The sequence below is a fragment of the Amia ocellicauda genome, unplaced genomic scaffold, assembly GCF_036373705.1.
Source record: "Amia ocellicauda isolate fAmiCal2 unplaced genomic scaffold, fAmiCal2.hap1 HAP1_SCAFFOLD_111, whole genome shotgun sequence".
In the NCBI taxonomy this organism is placed as follows: domain Eukaryota; kingdom Metazoa; phylum Chordata; class Actinopteri; order Amiiformes; family Amiidae; genus Amia; species Amia ocellicauda.
In genome coordinates, this window is record NW_027102676.1 from 226,226 (window position 1) to 244,478 (window position 18,253).

At 43.4% G+C, this 18,253-nt stretch overlaps 10 non-coding genes and 23 pseudogenes across 10 annotated transcripts; all 33 read left to right on the forward strand.

Annotated features, from left to right (window-relative positions):
- Positions 1 to 24: 24 nt before the first annotated feature.
- On the forward strand, positions 25 to 143 carry LOC136721054 (uncharacterized; annotated as a pseudogene).
- A 555-nt stretch (positions 144 to 698) lies between these two features.
- On the forward strand, positions 699 to 817 carry LOC136721015 (5S ribosomal RNA). The gene has a single exon (XR_010805813.1). It is a non-coding gene; the product is annotated as a 5S ribosomal RNA (ribosomal RNA).
- A 216-nt stretch (positions 818 to 1,033) lies between these two features.
- LOC136721199 (uncharacterized) lies at positions 1,034 to 1,152 on the forward strand (annotated as a pseudogene).
- A 220-nt stretch (positions 1,153 to 1,372) lies between these two features.
- On the forward strand, positions 1,373 to 1,490 carry LOC136721118 (uncharacterized; annotated as a pseudogene).
- A 209-nt stretch (positions 1,491 to 1,699) lies between these two features.
- LOC136721112 (uncharacterized) lies at positions 1,700 to 1,818 on the forward strand (annotated as a pseudogene).
- A 224-nt stretch (positions 1,819 to 2,042) lies between these two features.
- LOC136721193 (5S ribosomal RNA) lies at positions 2,043 to 2,161 on the forward strand. The gene has a single exon (XR_010805838.1). It is a non-coding gene; the product is annotated as a 5S ribosomal RNA (ribosomal RNA).
- A 220-nt stretch (positions 2,162 to 2,381) lies between these two features.
- Positions 2,382 to 2,500, forward strand: LOC136721071 (uncharacterized; annotated as a pseudogene).
- A 210-nt stretch (positions 2,501 to 2,710) lies between these two features.
- On the forward strand, positions 2,711 to 2,829 carry LOC136721126 (uncharacterized; annotated as a pseudogene).
- Positions 2,830 to 3,056: 227 nt separating this feature from the next.
- LOC136721225 (5S ribosomal RNA) lies at positions 3,057 to 3,175 on the forward strand. The gene has a single exon (XR_010805855.1). It is a non-coding gene; the product is annotated as a 5S ribosomal RNA (ribosomal RNA).
- Positions 3,176 to 3,391: 216 nt separating this feature from the next.
- Positions 3,392 to 3,510, forward strand: LOC136721117 (uncharacterized; annotated as a pseudogene).
- Positions 3,511 to 3,731: 221 nt separating this feature from the next.
- Positions 3,732 to 3,850, forward strand: LOC136721113 (uncharacterized; annotated as a pseudogene).
- Positions 3,851 to 4,074: 224 nt separating this feature from the next.
- On the forward strand, positions 4,075 to 4,193 carry LOC136721224 (5S ribosomal RNA). The gene has a single exon (XR_010805854.1). It is a non-coding gene; the product is annotated as a 5S ribosomal RNA (ribosomal RNA).
- A 221-nt stretch (positions 4,194 to 4,414) lies between these two features.
- Positions 4,415 to 4,533, forward strand: LOC136721169 (5S ribosomal RNA). Its single transcript, XR_010805836.1, has one exon. It is a non-coding gene; the product is annotated as a 5S ribosomal RNA (ribosomal RNA).
- Positions 4,534 to 4,742: 209 nt separating this feature from the next.
- On the forward strand, positions 4,743 to 4,861 carry LOC136721109 (uncharacterized; annotated as a pseudogene).
- Positions 4,862 to 5,085: 224 nt separating this feature from the next.
- LOC136721070 (5S ribosomal RNA) lies at positions 5,086 to 5,204 on the forward strand. The gene has a single exon (XR_010805827.1). It is a non-coding gene; the product is annotated as a 5S ribosomal RNA (ribosomal RNA).
- Positions 5,205 to 5,424: 220 nt separating this feature from the next.
- LOC136721042 (uncharacterized) lies at positions 5,425 to 5,543 on the forward strand (annotated as a pseudogene).
- Positions 5,544 to 5,759: 216 nt separating this feature from the next.
- On the forward strand, positions 5,760 to 5,878 carry LOC136721115 (uncharacterized; annotated as a pseudogene).
- A 211-nt stretch (positions 5,879 to 6,089) lies between these two features.
- Positions 6,090 to 6,208, forward strand: LOC136721026 (5S ribosomal RNA). Its single transcript, XR_010805823.1, has one exon. It is a non-coding gene; the product is annotated as a 5S ribosomal RNA (ribosomal RNA).
- Positions 6,209 to 6,418: 210 nt separating this feature from the next.
- Positions 6,419 to 6,537, forward strand: LOC136721110 (uncharacterized; annotated as a pseudogene).
- A 212-nt stretch (positions 6,538 to 6,749) lies between these two features.
- LOC136721181 (5S ribosomal RNA) lies at positions 6,750 to 6,868 on the forward strand. Its single transcript, XR_010805837.1, has one exon. It is a non-coding gene; the product is annotated as a 5S ribosomal RNA (ribosomal RNA).
- A 216-nt stretch (positions 6,869 to 7,084) lies between these two features.
- LOC136721167 (uncharacterized) lies at positions 7,085 to 7,203 on the forward strand (annotated as a pseudogene).
- Positions 7,204 to 7,414: 211 nt separating this feature from the next.
- LOC136721153 (uncharacterized) lies at positions 7,415 to 7,533 on the forward strand (annotated as a pseudogene).
- Positions 7,534 to 7,750: 217 nt separating this feature from the next.
- Positions 7,751 to 7,869, forward strand: LOC136721243 (5S ribosomal RNA). Its single transcript, XR_010805871.1, has one exon. It is a non-coding gene; the product is annotated as a 5S ribosomal RNA (ribosomal RNA).
- A 217-nt stretch (positions 7,870 to 8,086) lies between these two features.
- Positions 8,087 to 8,205, forward strand: LOC136721137 (5S ribosomal RNA). The gene has a single exon (XR_010805833.1). It is a non-coding gene; the product is annotated as a 5S ribosomal RNA (ribosomal RNA).
- A 219-nt stretch (positions 8,206 to 8,424) lies between these two features.
- On the forward strand, positions 8,425 to 8,543 carry LOC136721086 (uncharacterized; annotated as a pseudogene).
- A 217-nt stretch (positions 8,544 to 8,760) lies between these two features.
- LOC136721100 (uncharacterized) lies at positions 8,761 to 8,879 on the forward strand (annotated as a pseudogene).
- Positions 8,880 to 9,427: 548 nt separating this feature from the next.
- On the forward strand, positions 9,428 to 9,546 carry LOC136721074 (uncharacterized; annotated as a pseudogene).
- A 214-nt stretch (positions 9,547 to 9,760) lies between these two features.
- On the forward strand, positions 9,761 to 9,879 carry LOC136721201 (uncharacterized; annotated as a pseudogene).
- Positions 9,880 to 10,092: 213 nt separating this feature from the next.
- Positions 10,093 to 10,211, forward strand: LOC136721155 (uncharacterized; annotated as a pseudogene).
- A 216-nt stretch (positions 10,212 to 10,427) lies between these two features.
- On the forward strand, positions 10,428 to 10,546 carry LOC136721106 (uncharacterized; annotated as a pseudogene).
- A 215-nt stretch (positions 10,547 to 10,761) lies between these two features.
- Positions 10,762 to 10,880, forward strand: LOC136721184 (uncharacterized; annotated as a pseudogene).
- Positions 10,881 to 11,096: 216 nt separating this feature from the next.
- LOC136721163 (uncharacterized) lies at positions 11,097 to 11,215 on the forward strand (annotated as a pseudogene).
- Positions 11,216 to 11,428: 213 nt separating this feature from the next.
- Positions 11,429 to 11,547, forward strand: LOC136721156 (uncharacterized; annotated as a pseudogene).
- The last annotated feature ends 6,706 nt before the right edge of the window (positions 11,548 to 18,253 follow it).

The window sequence follows — 18,253 nt, forward strand, 5'->3', positions numbered from 1 at the left end:
GACATCATGCAGCCAGACATCTCGGCTTGCGGCCACACCGTCCTGAACGCGCCCGATCTCGTCAGATCTCGGAAGCTAAACGGGGCAGGACCTGGTCAGTACTTGAATGTGAGACCTCCTGGAAATACCTGGTGCTGCAAGCTTTTACGTCTCCTGGGTAACTTTATCGTAGCTCTTAATACTCTCTATCTGTCTGGAGGAGATATAATTGAAGAATTGTACACGTACCCGGCTACCTTCAACACGCTTTGCTGCACTGATATTTTTCCCTCCATTTTTCTTTTTTCTTTTGTTTCTTGCTGGAAGTTCCATCAATACCCTCCAGCCTTTAAGAGACATCATGCAGCCAGGCCTCTTGGCTTGAGGCCACACCGTCCTGAAGACGCAAGATCTCGTAAGATCTCGGAAGAAAAACTGGGCAGGGCCTGGTCAGTAATTGGATGGTTGACCTCCTGGAAATACCAGGTGCTGAAAGCTTTTTACATCTCCTGGGTAACTTCAGCGTAGCTCTTAATACTCTCATTCAGTCTGGAGGAGATATAATTGAAGAATTGTACATGTACCCGGCTACTTTCAACACCCTGTCCTGCACTGATATTTTTCCCTCCATTTTTCTATTTATTTATTTTTTATTTTTTGCTGGAAGTTCCGTCAATACCCGCCAGCCTTTAAGAGACATCATGCAGCCAGGCCTCTTGGCTTGCGGCCACACCGTCCTGAACACGCCCGATCTCATCAGATCTCGGAAGCTAAGCGGGGCAGGGCCTGGTCAGTACTTGGATGGGTGACCTCCTGGAAATACCAGGTGCTGCAAGCTTTTTACGTCTCCTGGGTAACTTCATCATAGCTCTTAATACTCTCTTTCAGTCTGTAGGAGATATTATTGAAGAATTGTACACGTACCCGGCTACTTTCAAAACCCTTTGCTGCACTGATATTTTTCCCTCCATTTTTCTTTTTTCTTTTTTTTTTTGCTGGAAGTTCCGTCAATACCCGCCAGCCTTAAAGAGACATCATGCAGCCGGGCCTCTCGGCTTTCGGCCACACCGTCCTGAATGCGCATGATATCGTCAGATCTCGGAAGCTAAACGGGGCAGGACCTGGTCAGTACTTGAATGTGAGACCTCCTGGAAATACCAGGTGCTGCAAGCTTTTACGTCTCCTGGGTAACTTTATCGTAGCTCTTAATACTCTCTCTCAGTCTGCAGGAGATATAATTGAAGAATTGTACACGTACCCGGCTACTTTCAACACCCTTTCCTGCACTGATATTTTTCCCTCCATTTTTCTATTTTTTTTTTTTTTTTCTTTTGCTGGAAGTTCCGTCAATACCCGCCAACCTTTAAGAGACATCATGCAGCCAGGCCTTTCGGCTTGTGGCCACACCGTCCTGAATGCGCCCGATCTCGTCAGATCTCGGAAGCTGAACGGGGCAGGGTCTGGTCAGTACTTGGATGGGAGACCTCCTAGAAATACCAGTGCTGCAAGCTTTTTACGTCTCCTGGGTAACTTCATCGTAGCTCTTAATACTCTCTTTCTGTCTCCAGGAGATATAATTGAAGAATTGTACACGTACCCGGCTACTTTCAACACCCTTTGCTGCACTGGTATATTTCCCTGTATTTTTCTTTTTTTTTTTGCTGGCAGTTCCGTCAATACCCGCCAGCCTTTAAGAGACATCATGTAGCCAGGCATCTCGGCTTGCGGCCACACCATCCTGAACGCGCCCGATCTCGTCAGATCTCGGAAGCTAAACGGGGCAGGACCTGGTCAGTACATGAATGTGAGACCTCCTGGAAATACCTAGTGCTGCAAGCTTTTACGTCTCCTGGGTAACTTTATCGTAGCTCTTAATACTCTCTCTCTGTCTGGTGGAGATATAATTGAAGTATTGTACACGTATCCAGCTACTGTCAACACCCTTTGCTGCACTGATATTTTTCCATCCATTTTTCTTTTTTATTTTTTTATTTTTATTTTTTGCTGGAAGTTCCGTCAATACCCGCCAACCTTTAAGAGACATCATGCAGCCAGGCCTTTCGGCTTGTGGCCACACCGTCCTGAACGCGCCCGATCTCGTCAGATCTCGGAAGCTAAACGGGGCAGGGCCTGGTCAGTACTTGGATGGGAGACCTCCTAGAAATACCAGGTGCTGCAAGCTTTTTACGTCTCCTGGGTAACTTCATCGTAGCTCTTAATACTCTCTTTCTGTCTCCAGGAGATATAATTGAAGAATTGTACACGTACCCGGCTACTTTCAACACCCTTTCCTGCACTGATATTTTTCCCTCCATTTTTCTATTTTTTTTTTTTTTTTTTTTGCTGGAAGTTCCGTCAATACCCGCCAACCTTTAAGAGACATCATGCAGCCAGGCCTTTCGGCTTGTGGACACACCGTCCTGAATGCGCCCGATCTCGTCAGATATCGGAAGCTAAACGGGGCAGGGCCTGGTCAGTACTTGGATGGGAGACCTCCTAGAAATACCAGGTGCTGCAAGCTTTTTACGTCTCCTGGGTGACTTCATCGTAGCTCTTAATACTCTCTTTCTGTCTCCAGGAGATATAATTGAAGAATTGTACACGTACCCGGCTACTTTCAACACCCTTTGCTGCACTGGTATATTTCCCTCTATTTTTCTTTTTTTTTTTTGCTGGCAGTTCCGTCAATACCCGCCAGCCTTTAAGAGACATCATGCAGCCAGGCATCTCGGCTTGCGGCCACACCATCCTGAACGTGCCCGATCTCGTCAGATCTCGGAAGCTAAACGGGGCAGGACCTGGTCAGTACATGAATGTGAGACCTCCTGGAAGTACCTGGTGCTGCTAGCTTTTACGTCTCCTGGGTAACTTTATCGTAGCTCTTAATACTCTCTATCTGTCTGGAGGAGATATAATTGAAGTATTGTACACGTACCCAGCTACTGTCAACACCCTTTGCTGCACTGATATTTTTCCATCCATTTTTCTTTTTTTTTTTTTTTTTTTTTTTTTTTTTTGCTGGAAGTTCCGTCAATACCCGCCAACCTTTAAGAGACATCATTCAGCCAGGCCTCTCGGCTTGCGGCCACACCGTCCTGAATGCGCCCAATCTCGTCAGATCTCGGAAGCTAAACGGGGCAGGGCCTGGTCAGTACTTGGATGGGAGACCTCCTAGAAATACCAGGTGCTGCAAGCCTTTTACGTCTCCTGGGTAACTTCATCGTAGCTCTTAATACTCTCTTTCTGTCTCCAGGAGATATAATTGAAGAATTGTACACGTACTAGGCTACTTTCAACACCCTTTGCTGCACTGATATTTTTCCCTCCTTTTTTCTTTTTATTTTATTTTTTTGCTGGAAGTTCCGTCAATATCCGCCAGCCTTTAAGAGACATCATGCAGCCAGGCCTCTTGGCTTGTAGTCACACCGTCCTGAATGCGCCCGATCATATCAGATTTCGGAAGCTAAACGGGGCAGGGCCTGGTCAGTACATGGATGTGTGACCTCCTGGAAATACCAGGTGCTGCAAGCTTTTTACGTCTCCTGGGTAACTTCATCGTAGCTCTTAATACTCTCTTTCTGTCTCCAGGAGATATAATTGAAGAATTGTACACGTACCCGGCTACTTTCAACACCCTTTGCTGCACTGATATTTTTCCCTCCATTTTTCTATTTTTTTTTTTTTTTTTTTTTGCTGGACGTTCCGTCAATACCCGCCAGCCTTTAAGAGACATCATGCAGCCAGGCATCTCGGCTTGCGGCCACACCATCCTGAACGCGCCCGATCTCGTCAGATCTCGGAAGCTAAACGGGGCAGGACCTGGTCAGTACATGAATGTGAGACCTCCTGGAAATACCTAGTGCTGCAAGCTTTTACGTCTCCTGGGTAACTTTATCGTAGCTCTTAATACTCTCTCTCTGTCTGGAGGAGATATAATTGAAGTATTGTACACGTATCCAGCTACTGTCAACACCCTTTGCTGCACTGATATTTTTCCATCCATTTTTCTTTTTTATTTTTTTATTTTTATTTTTTGCTGGAAGTTCCGTCAATACCCGCCATCCTTTAAGAGACATCATGCAGCCAGGCCTTTCGGCTTGTGGCCACACCGTCCTGAATGCGCCCGATCTCGTCAGATCTCGGAAGCTAAACGGGGCAGGGCCTGGTCAGTACTTGGATGGTAGACCTCCTAGAAATACCAGGTGCTGCAAGCTTTTTACGTCTCCTGGGTAACTTCATCGTAGCTCTTAATACTCTCTTTCTGTCTCCAGGAGATATAATTGAAGAATTGTACACGTACCCGGCTACTTTCAACACCCTTTCCTGCACTGATATTTTTCCCTCCATTTTTCTATTTTTTTTTATTATTTTTTTTGCTGGAAGTTCCGTCAATACCCGCCAACCTTTAAGAGACATCATGCAGCCAGGCCTTTCGGCTTGTGGCCACACCGTCCTGAATGCGCCCGATCTCGTCAGATCTCGGAAGCTAAACGGGGCAGGGCCTGGTCAGTACTTGGATGGGAGACCTCCTAGAAATACCAGGTGCTGCAAGCTTTTTACGTCTCCTGGGTAACTTCATCGTAGCTCTTAATACTCTCTTTCTGTCTCCAGGAGATATAATTGAAGAATTGTACACGTACCCGGCTACTTTCAACACCCTTTGCTGCACTGATATATTTCCCTCTATTTTTCTTTTTTTTTTTGCTGGCAGTTCCGTCAATACCCGCCAGCCTTTAAGAGACATCATGCAGCCAGGCATCTCGGCTTGCGGCCACACCATCCTGAACGCGCCCGATCTCGTCAGATCTCGGAAGCTAAACGGGGCAGGACCTGGTCAGTACATGAATGTGAGACCTCCTGGAAGTACCTGGTGCTGCTAGCTTTTACGTCTCCTGGGTAACTTTATCGTAGCTCTTAATACTCTCTATCTGTCTGGAGGAGATATAATTGAAGTATTGTACACGTACCCAGCTACTGTCAACACCCTTTGCTGCACTGATATTTTTCCATCCATTTTTCTTTTTTATTTATTTATTTTTATTTTTTGCTGGAAGTTCCGTCAATACCCGCCAACCTTTAAGAGACATCATGCAGCCAGGCCTTTCGGCTTGTGGCCACACCGTCCTGAATGCGCCCGATCTCGTCAGATCTCGGAAGCTAAACGGGGCAGGACCTGGTCAGTACTTGGATGGGAGACCTCCTGGAAATACCTGGTGCTGCAAGCTTTTACGTGTCCTGGGTAACTTTATCGTAGCTCTTAATTCTCTCTTTCTGTCTGCAGGAGATTTAATTGAAGAATTGTACACGTACCCAGCTACTGTCAACACCCTTTGCTGCACTGATATTTTTCCATCCATTTTTCTTTTTTTTTTTTTTTTTTTTTTTGCTGGAAGTTCCGTCAATACCCGCCAACCTTTAAGAGACATCATTCAGCCAGGCCTCTCGGCTTGCGGCAACACCGTCCTGAATGCGCCCAATCTCGTCAGATCTCGGAAGCTAAACGGGGCAGGGCCTGGTCAGTACTTGGATGGGAGACCTCCTAGAAATACCAGGTGCTGCAAGCCTTTTACGTCTCCTGGGTAACTTCATCGTAGCTCTTAATACTCTCTTTCTGTCTCCAGGAGATATAATTGAAGAATTGTACACGTACTACGCTACTTTCAACACCCTTTGCTGCACTGATATTTTTCCCTCCATTTTTCTTTTTATTTTATTTTTTTGCTGGAAGTTCCGTCAATATCCGCCAGCCTTTAAGAGACATCATGCAGCCAGGCCTCTTGGCTTGTAGTCACACCGTCCTGAATGCGCCCGATCATATCAGATTTCGGAAGCTAAACGGGGCAGGGCCTGGTCAGTACATGGATGTGTGACCTCCTGAAAATACCAGGTGCTGCAAGCTTTTTACGTCTCCTGGGTGACTTCATCGTAGCTCTTAATACTCTCTTTCTGTCTCCAGGAGATATAATTGAAGAATTGTACACGTACCCGGCTACTTTCAACACCCTTTGCTGCACTGATATTTTTCCCTCCATTTTTCTATTTTTTTTTTTGCTGGAAGTTCCGTCAATACCCGCCAGCCTTTAAGAGACATCATGCAGCCAGGCATCTCGGCTGGCGGCCACACCATCCTGAACGCGCCCGATCTCGTCAGATCTCGGAAGCTAAACGGGGCAGGGCCTGGTCAGTACTTGGATGGTAGACCTCCTAGAAATACCAGGTGCTGCAAGCTTTTTACGTCTCCTGGGTAACTTCATCGTAGCTCTTAATACTCTCTTTCTGTCTCCAGGAGATATAATTGAAGAATTGTACACGTACCCGGCTACTTTCAACACCCTTTGCTGCACTGGTATATTTCCCTCTATTTTTCTTTTTTTTTTTTGCTGGCAGTTCCGTCAATACCCGCCAGCCTTTAAGAGACATCATGCAGCCAGGCATCTCGGCTTGCGGCCACACCATCCTGAACGCGCCCGATCTCGTCAGATCTCGGAAGCTAAACGGGGCAGGACCTGGTCAGTACATGAATGTGAGACCTCCTGGAAGTACCTGGTGCTGCTAGCTTTTACGTCTCCTGGGTAACTTTATCGTAGCTCTTAATACTCTCTATCTGTCTGGAGGAGATATAATTGAAGTATTGTACACGTACCCAGCTACTGTCAACACCCTTTGCTGCACTGATATTTTTCCATCCATTTTTTTTTTTTTTTTTTTTTGCTGGAAGTTCCGTCAATACCCGCCAACCTTTAAGAGACATCATGCAGCCAGGCCTTTCGGCTTGTGGCCACACCGTCCTGAATGCGCCCGATCTCGTCAGATCTCGGAAGCTAAACGGGGCAGGGCCTGGTCAGTACTTGGATGGGAGACCTCCTAGAAATACCAGGTGCTGCAAGCTGTTTACGTCTCCTGGGTAACTTCATCGTAGCTCTTAATACTCTCTTTCTGTCTGCAGGAGATATAATTGAAGAATTGTACACGTACTAGGCTACTTTCAACACCCTTTGCTGCACTGATATTTTTCTCTCCATTTTTCTTTTTATTTTATTTTTTTGCTGGAAGTTCCGTCAATATCCGCCAGCCTTTAAGAGACATCATGCAGCCAGGCCTCTTGGCTTGTAGTCACACCGTCCTGAATGCGCCCAATCATATCAGATATCGGAAGCTAAACGGGGCAGGGCCTGGTCAGTACATGGATGTGTGACCTCCTGGAAATACCAGGTGCTGCAAGCTTTTTACGTCTCCTGGGTAACTGCATCGTAGCTCTTAATTCTCTCTTTCTGTCTGGAGGAGATATAATTGAAGAATTGTACACGTACCCGGCTACTTTCAACACCCTTTGCTGCACTGATATTTTTCCCTCTATTTTTCTTTTTTTTTTTTTGCTGGAAATTCCGTCAATACCCGCCATCCTTTAAGAGACATCATGCAGCCAGGCATCTCGGCTTGCGGCCACACCATACTGAACGCGCCCGATCTCGTCAGATCTCGGAAGCTAAACGGGGCAGGACCTGGTTAGTACATGAATGTGAGACCGACTGGAAATACCTAGTGCTGCAAGCTTTTACGTCTCCTGGGTAACTTTATCGTAGCTCTTAATACTCTCTATCTGTCTGGAGGAGATATAATTGAAGAATTGTACATGTACCCGGCTACTTTCAACACCCTTTGCTGCACTGATATTTTTCCCTCCCTTTTTCTATTTTTTTTTTTTTTTTTTGCTGGAAGTTCCGTCAATACCCGCCAGCCTTTAAGAGACATCATGCAGCCAGGCCTCTTGGCTTGCGGCCACACCGTCCTGAACGCGCCTGATCTCATCAGATCTCGGAAGCTAAATGGGGCAGGGCCTAGACAGTACTTGGATGGGTGACCTCCTGGAAATACCAGGTGCTGCAAGCTTTTTACGTCCCCTGGGTAACTTCATCGTAGCTCTTAATACTCTCTTTCAGTCTGGAGGAGATATAATTAAAGAATTGTACACGTACCCGGCTACTTTCAACACACTTTGCTGCACTGATATGTTTCCCACCATTTTTCTTTTTTCTTTTTTTTTTTTGCTGGAAGTTCCGTCAATACCCGCCAACCTTTAAGAGACATCATGCAGCCAGGCGTCTCGGCTTGTGGCCACACCGTCCTGAATGCGCCCGATCTCGTCAGATCTCGGAAGCTAAACGGGGCAGGGCCTGGTCAGTACTTGGATGGGTGACCTCCTGGAAATACCAGGTGCTGCAAGCTTTTTACTTCTCCTGGGTAACTTTATCGTAGCTCTTAATACTCTCTTTCTGTCTGGAGGAGATATAATTGAAGAATTGTACACGTACCCGGCTACTTTCAACACCCTTTCCTGCACTGATATTTTTCCCTCCATTTTTCTATTTTTTTTTTTTTTTTTATGCTGGACATTCCGTCAATACCCGCCAGCCTTTAAGAGACATCATGCAGCCAGGCGTCTCGGCTTGTGGCCACACCGTCCTGAACGCGCCCGATCTCGTCAGATCTCAGAAACTAAACGGGGCAGGACCTGGTCAGTACTTGGATGGGAGACCTCCTGGAAGTACCAGGTGCTGCAAGCTTTTTACGTCACCTGGGGAACTTCGTCGTAGCTTTTAATACTCTCTTTCTGTCTGGAGGAGATTTAATTGAAGAATTGTACACGTACCCGGCTACTTTCAACACCCTTTACTGCACAGATATTTTTCCCTCCATTTTTTTTTTTTCTTTTTTTTTTTTGCTGGAAGTTCCGTCAATACCCTCCAGCCTTTAAGAGACATCATGCAGCCAGGCTGCTTGGCTTGCGGCCACACCGTCCTGAACGCGGTCGATCTCATCAGATCTCGGAAGCTAAACGGTGCAGGGCCTCGTCAGTACTTGGATGGGTGACCTCCTGGAAATACCAGGTGCTGCAAGCTTTTTCGTCTCCTGGGTAACTTCATCGTAGCTTTTAATACTCTATTTCTGTCTGGAGGAGATATAATTAAAGAATTGTACACGTACCCGGCTACTTTCAACACCCTTTGCTGCACTGATATTTTTCCCGCCATTTTTCTTTTTCTTTTTTATTTTTTCTGGAAGTTCCATCAATATCCGCCAGCCTTTAAGAGACATCATGCAACCAGGCATCTCGGCTTGCGGACACACAGACCTGAACGCGCCCGATCTCATCAGATCTCGGAAACGAAACGGGGCAGGACCTGGTCAGTACTTGAATGTGAGACCTCCTAGAAAAACCTGGTGCTACAAGCTTTTACGTCTCCTGGGTAACTTCATCGTAGCTCTTTATACTCTCTTTCTGTCTGGAGGAGATATAATTGAAGTATTGTACACGTACCCGGCTACTTTTAACACCCTTTGCTGCACTGATATTTTTCCCTCCATTTTTCTTTTTTCATTTTTTTTTGCTGGAAGTTCTGTCAATATCCTCCAGCCATTTAGAGACATCATGCAGCCAGGCCTCTTGGCTTGCGGCCACACCGTCCTGAACGCGCCCGATCTCGTCAGACCTTGGAAACTAAACGGGCCAGGGCCTGGTTAGTACTTGGATGGGTGACCTCCTGGAAATACCAGGTGATGCAAGCTTTTTACGTATCCTGTGTAACTTCATCGTAGCTCTTAATACTCTCTTTCAGTCTGGAGGAGATATAATTGAAGAATTGTACACGTACCCAGCTACTTTCAACACCCTTTGCTGCACTGATATTTTTCCCTCCGTTTTTCTTTTTTTTTTTTTTTTGCTGGAAGTTCCATCAATACCCTCCAGCCTTTAAGAGACATCATACAGCCAGGCCTCTTGGCTTGCAACCACACCGTCCTGAACGTGCCCCATCTCGTCAGATCTCGGAAGCTAAACGGGGCAGGGCCTGGTCATTACTTGAATGTGGGACCTCCTGGAAATACCTGGTTCTGCAAGCTTTTTACGTCTCCTGGGTAACTATATCGTAGCTCTTAATACTCTCTTTCTGTCTGGAGGAGATATAATTGAAGTATTGTACACGTACCTGGCTACTTTCAACATCCTTTGCTGCACTGATATTTTTCCCTCCGTTTTTCTTTTTTTTTTTTTTTGCTGGAAGTTCCGTCAATACCCGCCAACCATTAAGAGACATCATGCAACCAGGCCTCTCGGCTTGTGTCCACACCGTCCTGAACGCGCTCGATCTCGTCAGATCGCGTAAGCTGAACGGGGCAGGTCCTGGTCAGTACTTGGATGGGTGACCTCCTGGAAATACCAGGTGCTGCAAGCTTTATACGTCTCTTGGGTAACTTCATCGTAGCTCGTAATACTCTCTTTCAGTCTGGAGGAGATATAATTGAAGAATTGTACACATACCCGGCTACTTTCAACACCCTTTGCTGCACTGATATTTTTTCCTCCATTTTTCTTTTTTCTTTTTTTTTTTGCCGGAAGTTCCGTCAATACCCTCCAGCCTTTAAGAGACATCATGCAGCCAGGCTGCTTGGCTTGCGGCCACACCGTCCTGAACACGGTCGATCTCATCAGATCTCGGAAGCTAAACGGTGCAGGGCCTCGTCAGTACTTGGATGGGTGACCTCCTGGAAATACCAGGTGCTGCAAGCTTTTTCGTCTCCTGGGTAACTTCATCGTTGCTTTTAATACTCTATTTCTGTCTGGAGGAGATATAATTGAAGAATTGTACACGTACCCGGCTACTTTCAACACCCTTTGCTGCACTGATATTTTTCCCGCCATTTTTCTTTTTATTTTTTCTTTTTTCTGGAAGTTCCATCAATATCCGCCAGCCTTTAAGAGACATCATGCAACCAGGCATCTCGGCTTGCGGACACACAGACCTGAACGCGCCCGATCTCGTCAGATCTCGGAAACGAAACGGGGCAGGACCTGGTCAGTACTTGGATGGGAGATCTCCTGGAAATACCAGGTGCTGCCAGCTTTTTACGTCTGCTGGGTAACTTTATCGTAGCTCTTAATACTCTCTTTCAGTCTGGAGGAGATATAATTGAAATATTGTACACGTACCCGGTTACTTTCAACACCCTTTGCTGCACTGATATTTTTCCCTCCATTTTTCTTTTTTCTTCATTATTTTGCTGGAAGTTCCGTCAATATCCTCCAGCCTTTAAGAGACATCATGTAGCCAGGCCTCTTGGCATGCGGACACATTGTCCTGAATGCGCCCGATCTCATCAGATCTCGGAAGCTAAACGGGGCAGGACCTGGTCAGTACTTGAATGTGAGACCTCCTAGAAAAACCTGGTGCTGCAAGCTTTTTACGTCTCCTGGGTAACTATATCGTAGCTCTTAATACTCTCTTTCTGTCTGGAGGAGATATAATTGAAGTATTGTACACGTACCTGGCTACTTTCAACATCCTTTGCTGCACTGATATTTTTCCCTCCGTTTTTCTTTTTTTTTTTTTTTGCTGGAAGTTCCGTCAATACCCGCCAACCATTAAGAGACATCATGCAGCCAGGCCTCTCGGCTTGTGTCCACACCGTCCTGAACGCGCTCGATCTCGTCAGATCGCGTAAGCTGAACGGGGCAGGTCCTGGTCAGTACTTGGATGGGTGACCTCCTGGAAATACCAGGTGCTGCAAGCTTTATACGTCTCTTGGGTAACTTCATCGTAGCTCGTAATACTCTCTTTCAGTCTGGAGGAGATATAATTGAAGTATTGTACACTTTGTCTTAGGGACAGTCTGGCTAGCAGTGACTGAGTGGTTGACAGACGACAAGCATCGGAATGTACGTGCTCTGTGATGTCATAGCAGTCAGCTGAGAGAGGCTCGTGATGTCATCGCTGAGCTGTCTGTCTGTCTGTCTGTCTGTCTCTCTCTCTCTCTTTCTCTCTCTCTCTCTCTCTCTCTCTTCCTCTCAATTCAATTCATTTGTATTGTCAAAGCAATTGGACATACATACATACATATATATATATATATATATACATACATATATACATCTATACATGCTAGAAAGTCATTACAATGTTATCTTAAAGGCTAACTAAGCAGAACATATATCATTATAGAACAGAGTTCATAGGTCAACACATGGTTTTAGGGAACAGGCACGTAGGTCATACCGTTTGACAATGTCTCCAAGGTTCTCATCGTAAATAACAAACAGAAATCAAACTATCTTCTGGGCTGACCTTCTAGCTTGACCGTATCTTTCTTAAGTATACAAGAGAGAAAAACAGGTGTAAGAAAATAATTTCTAATTTTCCTTCTACACATATATACATACATACATACATATGTAGCATTATGTTGGGTGTATTTTGATAAGAGCATTTGGGCTCTGAGCTGAAGCACTGATCTAAAGAAGACCTCTCCCCCCCCAAAGTTATCAGATTTCCTTAGCTCATCAGCTTGGAACTGGTTTGCATCAAAGTGACAGTTTTGGGGAGGATGGCACCGAGAAGAGGCCAAATAGTTTGGAATTCTGCTATGAGATGTCTGGAGAAAGGGGCCTGTAGGTGATAAAAACTCTTTGAAGTGGATGAGAGCCGAAATCCCGACATAGAGCTACGAACCCAGGCCAACCGGCATTTCCAAAAGATGGCATGGATTGACATCAGTCATAAATAAAGCCTCCCTCCAATAGGACACTTGGGGCTGAAACCGAAATCCAATCTCAAGAACTCAGGGACCAATCACCTACTGATCTGACAGACTATAAGGAACAGCGGACAGTCTTTCTCTCTCTCTCTCTCTCACCTGAACCAGAATCTCGCTGCCACAGCTCAACCTGTAGCTCTGTTGCCAGAACCGGAATCAGAAACCAACCAAGTCTTTGCCGGCAACAGAAGAGTTAAACTGGGAGAAGGAGATTGAGCGAAGAATTCTTTTAAAGGACTTTATTAAATAAATAACTTCACAGACCCACCTGATCAGTGGAGTTTTACAGCTGGACAATTGACTAAGTCGACTGAATACGAAAGTGTCAGTCACTTAAATAGCTATTTGAGTCTTAAGAAACTTGACCCTTGGAATAAACAGGGCCCTGCTTTCCTCAAAGACTTTGTCTTCAAGTAACTACGGTGGAACCCTGCTTACAAAGAAGATTTTGTGCACTACCTTGGAGCCTTCAAACCAGTGGAAAATCTGTTTGGAAAAGACTCTACATTCGCGAAACCCCAACTTCCAGGTGCATCGACTGAGTGGAAGTTCTTGGACAAAGCCGAACCGGACTGCCTTTGTTCCAAACCACACGGACCTCGTGCCGTGTGCTGTTATCTGAGCCCGAAGCCAGAGAGGCCTCTCTGCGACGAAGTTCACATAAGTTTAACAGTTTGGAGTTCATGATTCATGACATTTGAGAAATCAATTAGAAATGTTAATCTGTGATTCATAACTCTAGAATGTGTAATATCATTTAGTTTTCTTAAATATAAATGTGTGTTGCATTCAACTGTTTTGTTGATAATTTTAGAAATAAAATCTGACAACGCCGAGAAATATCTTCTCATTCCTGTTTAACTGTTTAGTCTGAAATTGACACAAGTTAATAGACACCAGATTATAGGTGGCCCTGCCTATCCTTAATCATTGAATAATAATCAGTTAAGGGAAATTGTGGTAACAAGTAATGATAGGATCTTTCTCTCCACCTAAACGTTAATGAGACTGATATATATATAACGAGAAGTTACCTGACATAAATACTAACCTGCGTAGTTATTGAATGTCTGACTAACAATACTAATGAGAGACTCACCTTCGTCTTACTAACCGGTATTGTAGTCAATGTGTTTATAACCTTTTTTGTTTAATGATTTGTGTGTTATCATATGCGATCCCATGGTCTTTGATTTGGTCACGGAAGTGATTTGTCTTTGATTTGTTGATCTAGAGTTGAATTTTAATTAGTTTTTCCCTTTTGTATAATTAGTGTAGTGCTACATTTAGTCTTTGTTTTTGAATAAATTTGACAATTTATATCTTTGGAATTGGTGTCTGCATCCAATTATTACAGAAAATGAGTTCTACAAGATTCCAGGATTCGTGATAAGGTGATACTATAAATTCACTTCTTTCATTGAATTTTATAAGTGTACCTTACGCTACACCTTTGACCACCACGTCTTCCTCCTCCCACTGCTTGACCTCTATTGTGACCTGGATCACCTGCCGGCTCCATGTTATCGCTGTGTTGTTGAGGTGGATAGCACGCATTTCACTCGATACTCGTACCACAATGTGAAATCAATCATCAATAACCAGTTGGCAGTATTGGAAAAGCAATTACAAGGGCCTGCATACATACAGTAATGTCAAATCTGATGTGGAAGAACAATTCCTTTATCCCTCTGTTCTCCACCAGGGTTGTGCTGATCGCCTCGATTGGCAAGTTTGCAGTGTGAGGAGTGGATCCATGTCGTCGTTCCTAGGCACTTCACAGCTGTGTGGGTGGTCAGGAGCACCTGGTAGGGCCCTGTCCACCTGGGCTGTTGGGAGGACTTTCTCTTGTGTGCTTTGATATACACAGTCATCTTGCTGGAAGGGGTGGTAAACCTGCTGGGATGGTTCAGTCTGGGCGGCTTTCATCTGTGAATGGACAGCTTCGAAAGCACGTGTTAGTCCCATACAAAGAGACAACATAGCATCATCCATCAAGTGGATGTCCATTTCCCTTACAGACAATGGAGGAGTGATGGAGAGTCTCATAAGTCATCCCATAATAATCTCACACGGAGAAAGACCTGTTTTTCTCAATTTGCTGACGATTTCATTGTCATTAGGACTATAGGAAGGGGATCTGGACGTTTGAGTCCTGTTTGTTTGCATATATTAGACAGCTTATTCTTTAATATCCCATTTTGTTTCTCCACTGCTCCAGCTGACTGAGCCTGATGGGGCAGTGAAAATGTTGTTTACCTCGCAGGGCTTTGCATAGTTCCTGCACTATTGTCCCAGTGAAGTGAGTGTTCCTATCACTGGAAATTTCCCTGGAATGCGAAATCTACATATAACATCCCTTAACTGTATTTTTGCTACTTTTACTACTTCAGCCTTCCTACGGGATAGGCTTCAACCCATTTAGAACACCTATATATTATTACAAGTATATATTCATATCCACAACATTTAAGCTTTTGAACACAATCTATTTGCATATTGCAGGATTATGAGCTTGACAAATGTGGCAAGTTCTACAATATTGCTAAGCTGTTACTATAAAACCTGGGGCAAACCAATTTAAAAGACTGATGCACACATCCCCCCTTTGCCCGTGTGGCCAACACCATGTGCCACATGGGCAAACCAGGGAAAGAGTGCCTGTGAGGCAACCAATGCATTAGCAAATGTTTGAGCTCTCTTATGGAAGGTGCAGTGGCCAGTTGCAATTTCCTGGAGCTTTTACAGTGCATCTCAAATTAAATTTCATCCAGCCCCAGGTCATAAAAGTCAAACCCTAGTTACGACATACATAACACATACATTTTGTTGCTTCAAAGAGAATACAAAAGTCAGCAAAACATTCTTTTTTACAAATTCAGTTTGTAAACTGTATTGTACATATATTTGTTGCGTTTTGATTTATAAACATTATACATTGTACAAATCTTAAGTGAAGGGCAATGGACTGATTCTGACTTCATGGCTGTCATTCTATTCATTTGAATAATGTGACATCTCCACTAATAGTACATTATAAATTAAACTATCAATAGAAGAATATGTGCTACTGCGGACGTCATCTGAGCAGTTTCACAATATATTGTAGATTCCTATAATCTGGAAAACCTTTAATTATAGTATTTTAACTTATTTCTCCACTGAGTCAAGCATCACTTCAGCGTAGTGGACCTCAGCATTGGTCTGTTCAAGTTGCTGTGAGGCTGTCTTTAAAGCCGCGCCCTCGGCCTACTGTGTCTCAACAAGAACACCAGCATCTTCTCCATATGGGTCAGACATCGGTTCCTTCAGGACACGATTCATAATATGCATATCTGCCATGTGGAATAAATCAGTCTGAAGACACAATGTGTGGTTCACACAACATCAGAGATCGTCCTTATAAAAGGCATCTCTATCACATTAGTTGACATTCGCACAATCTATAAGGTTTCTAGTAAAGGGACAATTCAAAATAATAATAATCTTGATTCCAATTTATCTCATTTATCAAATTATTTCAGTACAGCACTCAGCTGTCGTCAGCAGCATCATATCTCCTGTGTTTATTGAATCAGCTTTACTTCCTAGTGTAGATACTCTTTTTGTGTGGAGTTGTCAAAGTTTCAAAACAATGTGCTTATCTTTGTCCTTTTATCTAACTTAAATACCTGAGAACATTACAATAACTATTACAGCAGCTCCTTCAACACCATAGTTAATAGTAGTTGGGTAAATGATGGCAGTTATTAATCTTTGTTTCTCAATTCATTTTTTACCAATAAACCATAATTTGAAATTATTTCCATACTCCTATTATTCCTATTTTCATTATTATTAGTTTTATGCGGTTGTCATCTAGTATGTGATGTATTCGTCTGTATCAACATCAATATTATTATCATTATTAATACAAGCAGTGTAAATTACCATTCATTACACTCTTGCTCTGTTTGTAATAAGTTATGAACCCTTACACGTACTTACAGTCTCTGCCTTGTCTCTGACTTCTCTCTCTCTCTCTCTCTCTCTCTCTCTCTCTCTCTCTCTCTCTCATCTCAGGCTGCTTGTCTGCTCAGGCGAACAGGGGGAGCAGAGGAGCACATACGGCCCTTGCCCCCTGCCCCCCTCTTCCTAATTGATAGGGTATTTCTGTTTGTGAAAGGACTATTTCCAAACAGTTTTATAACTTGCCATGACTATGTTTCATTAAATTAGTTATGTTACACCTTTAGTTATACCTGTAGTAACTTCATTATTTTCCCTCATATTCCAGTCAATCACCATCAGAGTCTCTCGTGGCAGTACATTTGTCTCACACAGAACAAACTCTCCTTTCTCAACCGCTTTCAATTTTGGATAACATCGCACTGCATCCCAACAGCTGTTCTTTCTCCTATTCCTAATTTCTTACAAGAAAATGCAAGTTATATTTGATCGATTTGTATTATTACTATTTATATACATTTCACTACATTATTGTAGTTAATGAATGTATTTAATCTTTGGAAAATAAGCCTTTTCATTGATCTCAATAATGATGTCCAGGTACTTCAGGAAAGCACATTTTCAAAAAATGTGTCCAGTCAATGATTTCCCCAAGTAAGAACCTGCGTGGGCACTAAGACTGTCCTCCTGCGCGGCTCATGTCTTTATTGTGTCACTTCCTCCTATTGAAGTCCAATCTACACCAGTACAGGTTCAGAAGAACTGTTCCCGAATCCAGATTGAACTGATCAATAGTTAATTTCTTACCTACACATTGTATTTAGGGATCTATTACTAGGGATTTAAAAACTCTTCATTGTGGAACTCATAGCTTCCAAATGAGCACATCGTTAATTTCCTGGAGTATCTGGTTATCTATTTATCAATATGTAAGAAACCTTCACCGAATGTTTGTGGTTGCCTCGGATTCCTATTTCTAAATTTGGCTCTAATTCCATTTCTAACATGTTACTTTTAACTTCTGTATTCGTAAGACCTATTTAAATAACTTAATTTTGTATTATTATTTCTGTTTGCAATAGCATTCTGTGTACAGTTAAATGCTGACTTTCTTGTAGGTCTGTTATTACAACATATTTAACTGGCGTTTTTTAGCTATCATTCTGTAACTATTTGTGACTTATGACTCTCTTAGTCATATTCTGGACTATACAGTACATGAAAAAGTCAAAATATGGACATTTACCTTGCGCAAACTGAAAACGTACAAACATACAAAGAGACACATATTAATTTATATCCATAGTAAATTCAGATACCATGGTTTTGGTTGGCATGTTATATTGACCTGCAGTGTCTCAAACTACCCTTATTTATTACTTATCTAGTAATTTTCCTTCAGTATCTTGAGGACTGTCATTTATACTGAAAAACATATATATATATATATTTTTAATTTGTCTTCGGGGCATTCAGATTGAATTATGCCTGTTGTCTTTTCTTTCTTTTCTCTAACAAATGTTTTAAGATAGCTAGCTTTGGTTTCTCATTTCTTAATGCTTTGTATTCCTATTTTGCAAAACCGTTTTTAGGTGCTCAAGTCTATCTGAATCAAAAGTCCCATCTTCTGGAAACCTTAATTTTCTGTCACCTATTGTCCAGTCAAACGCACCGCTTCACTCCATAGTTATCATACATGTACCTTACATGTGTACCTTTAAGTGGCGGGTCGCCCATC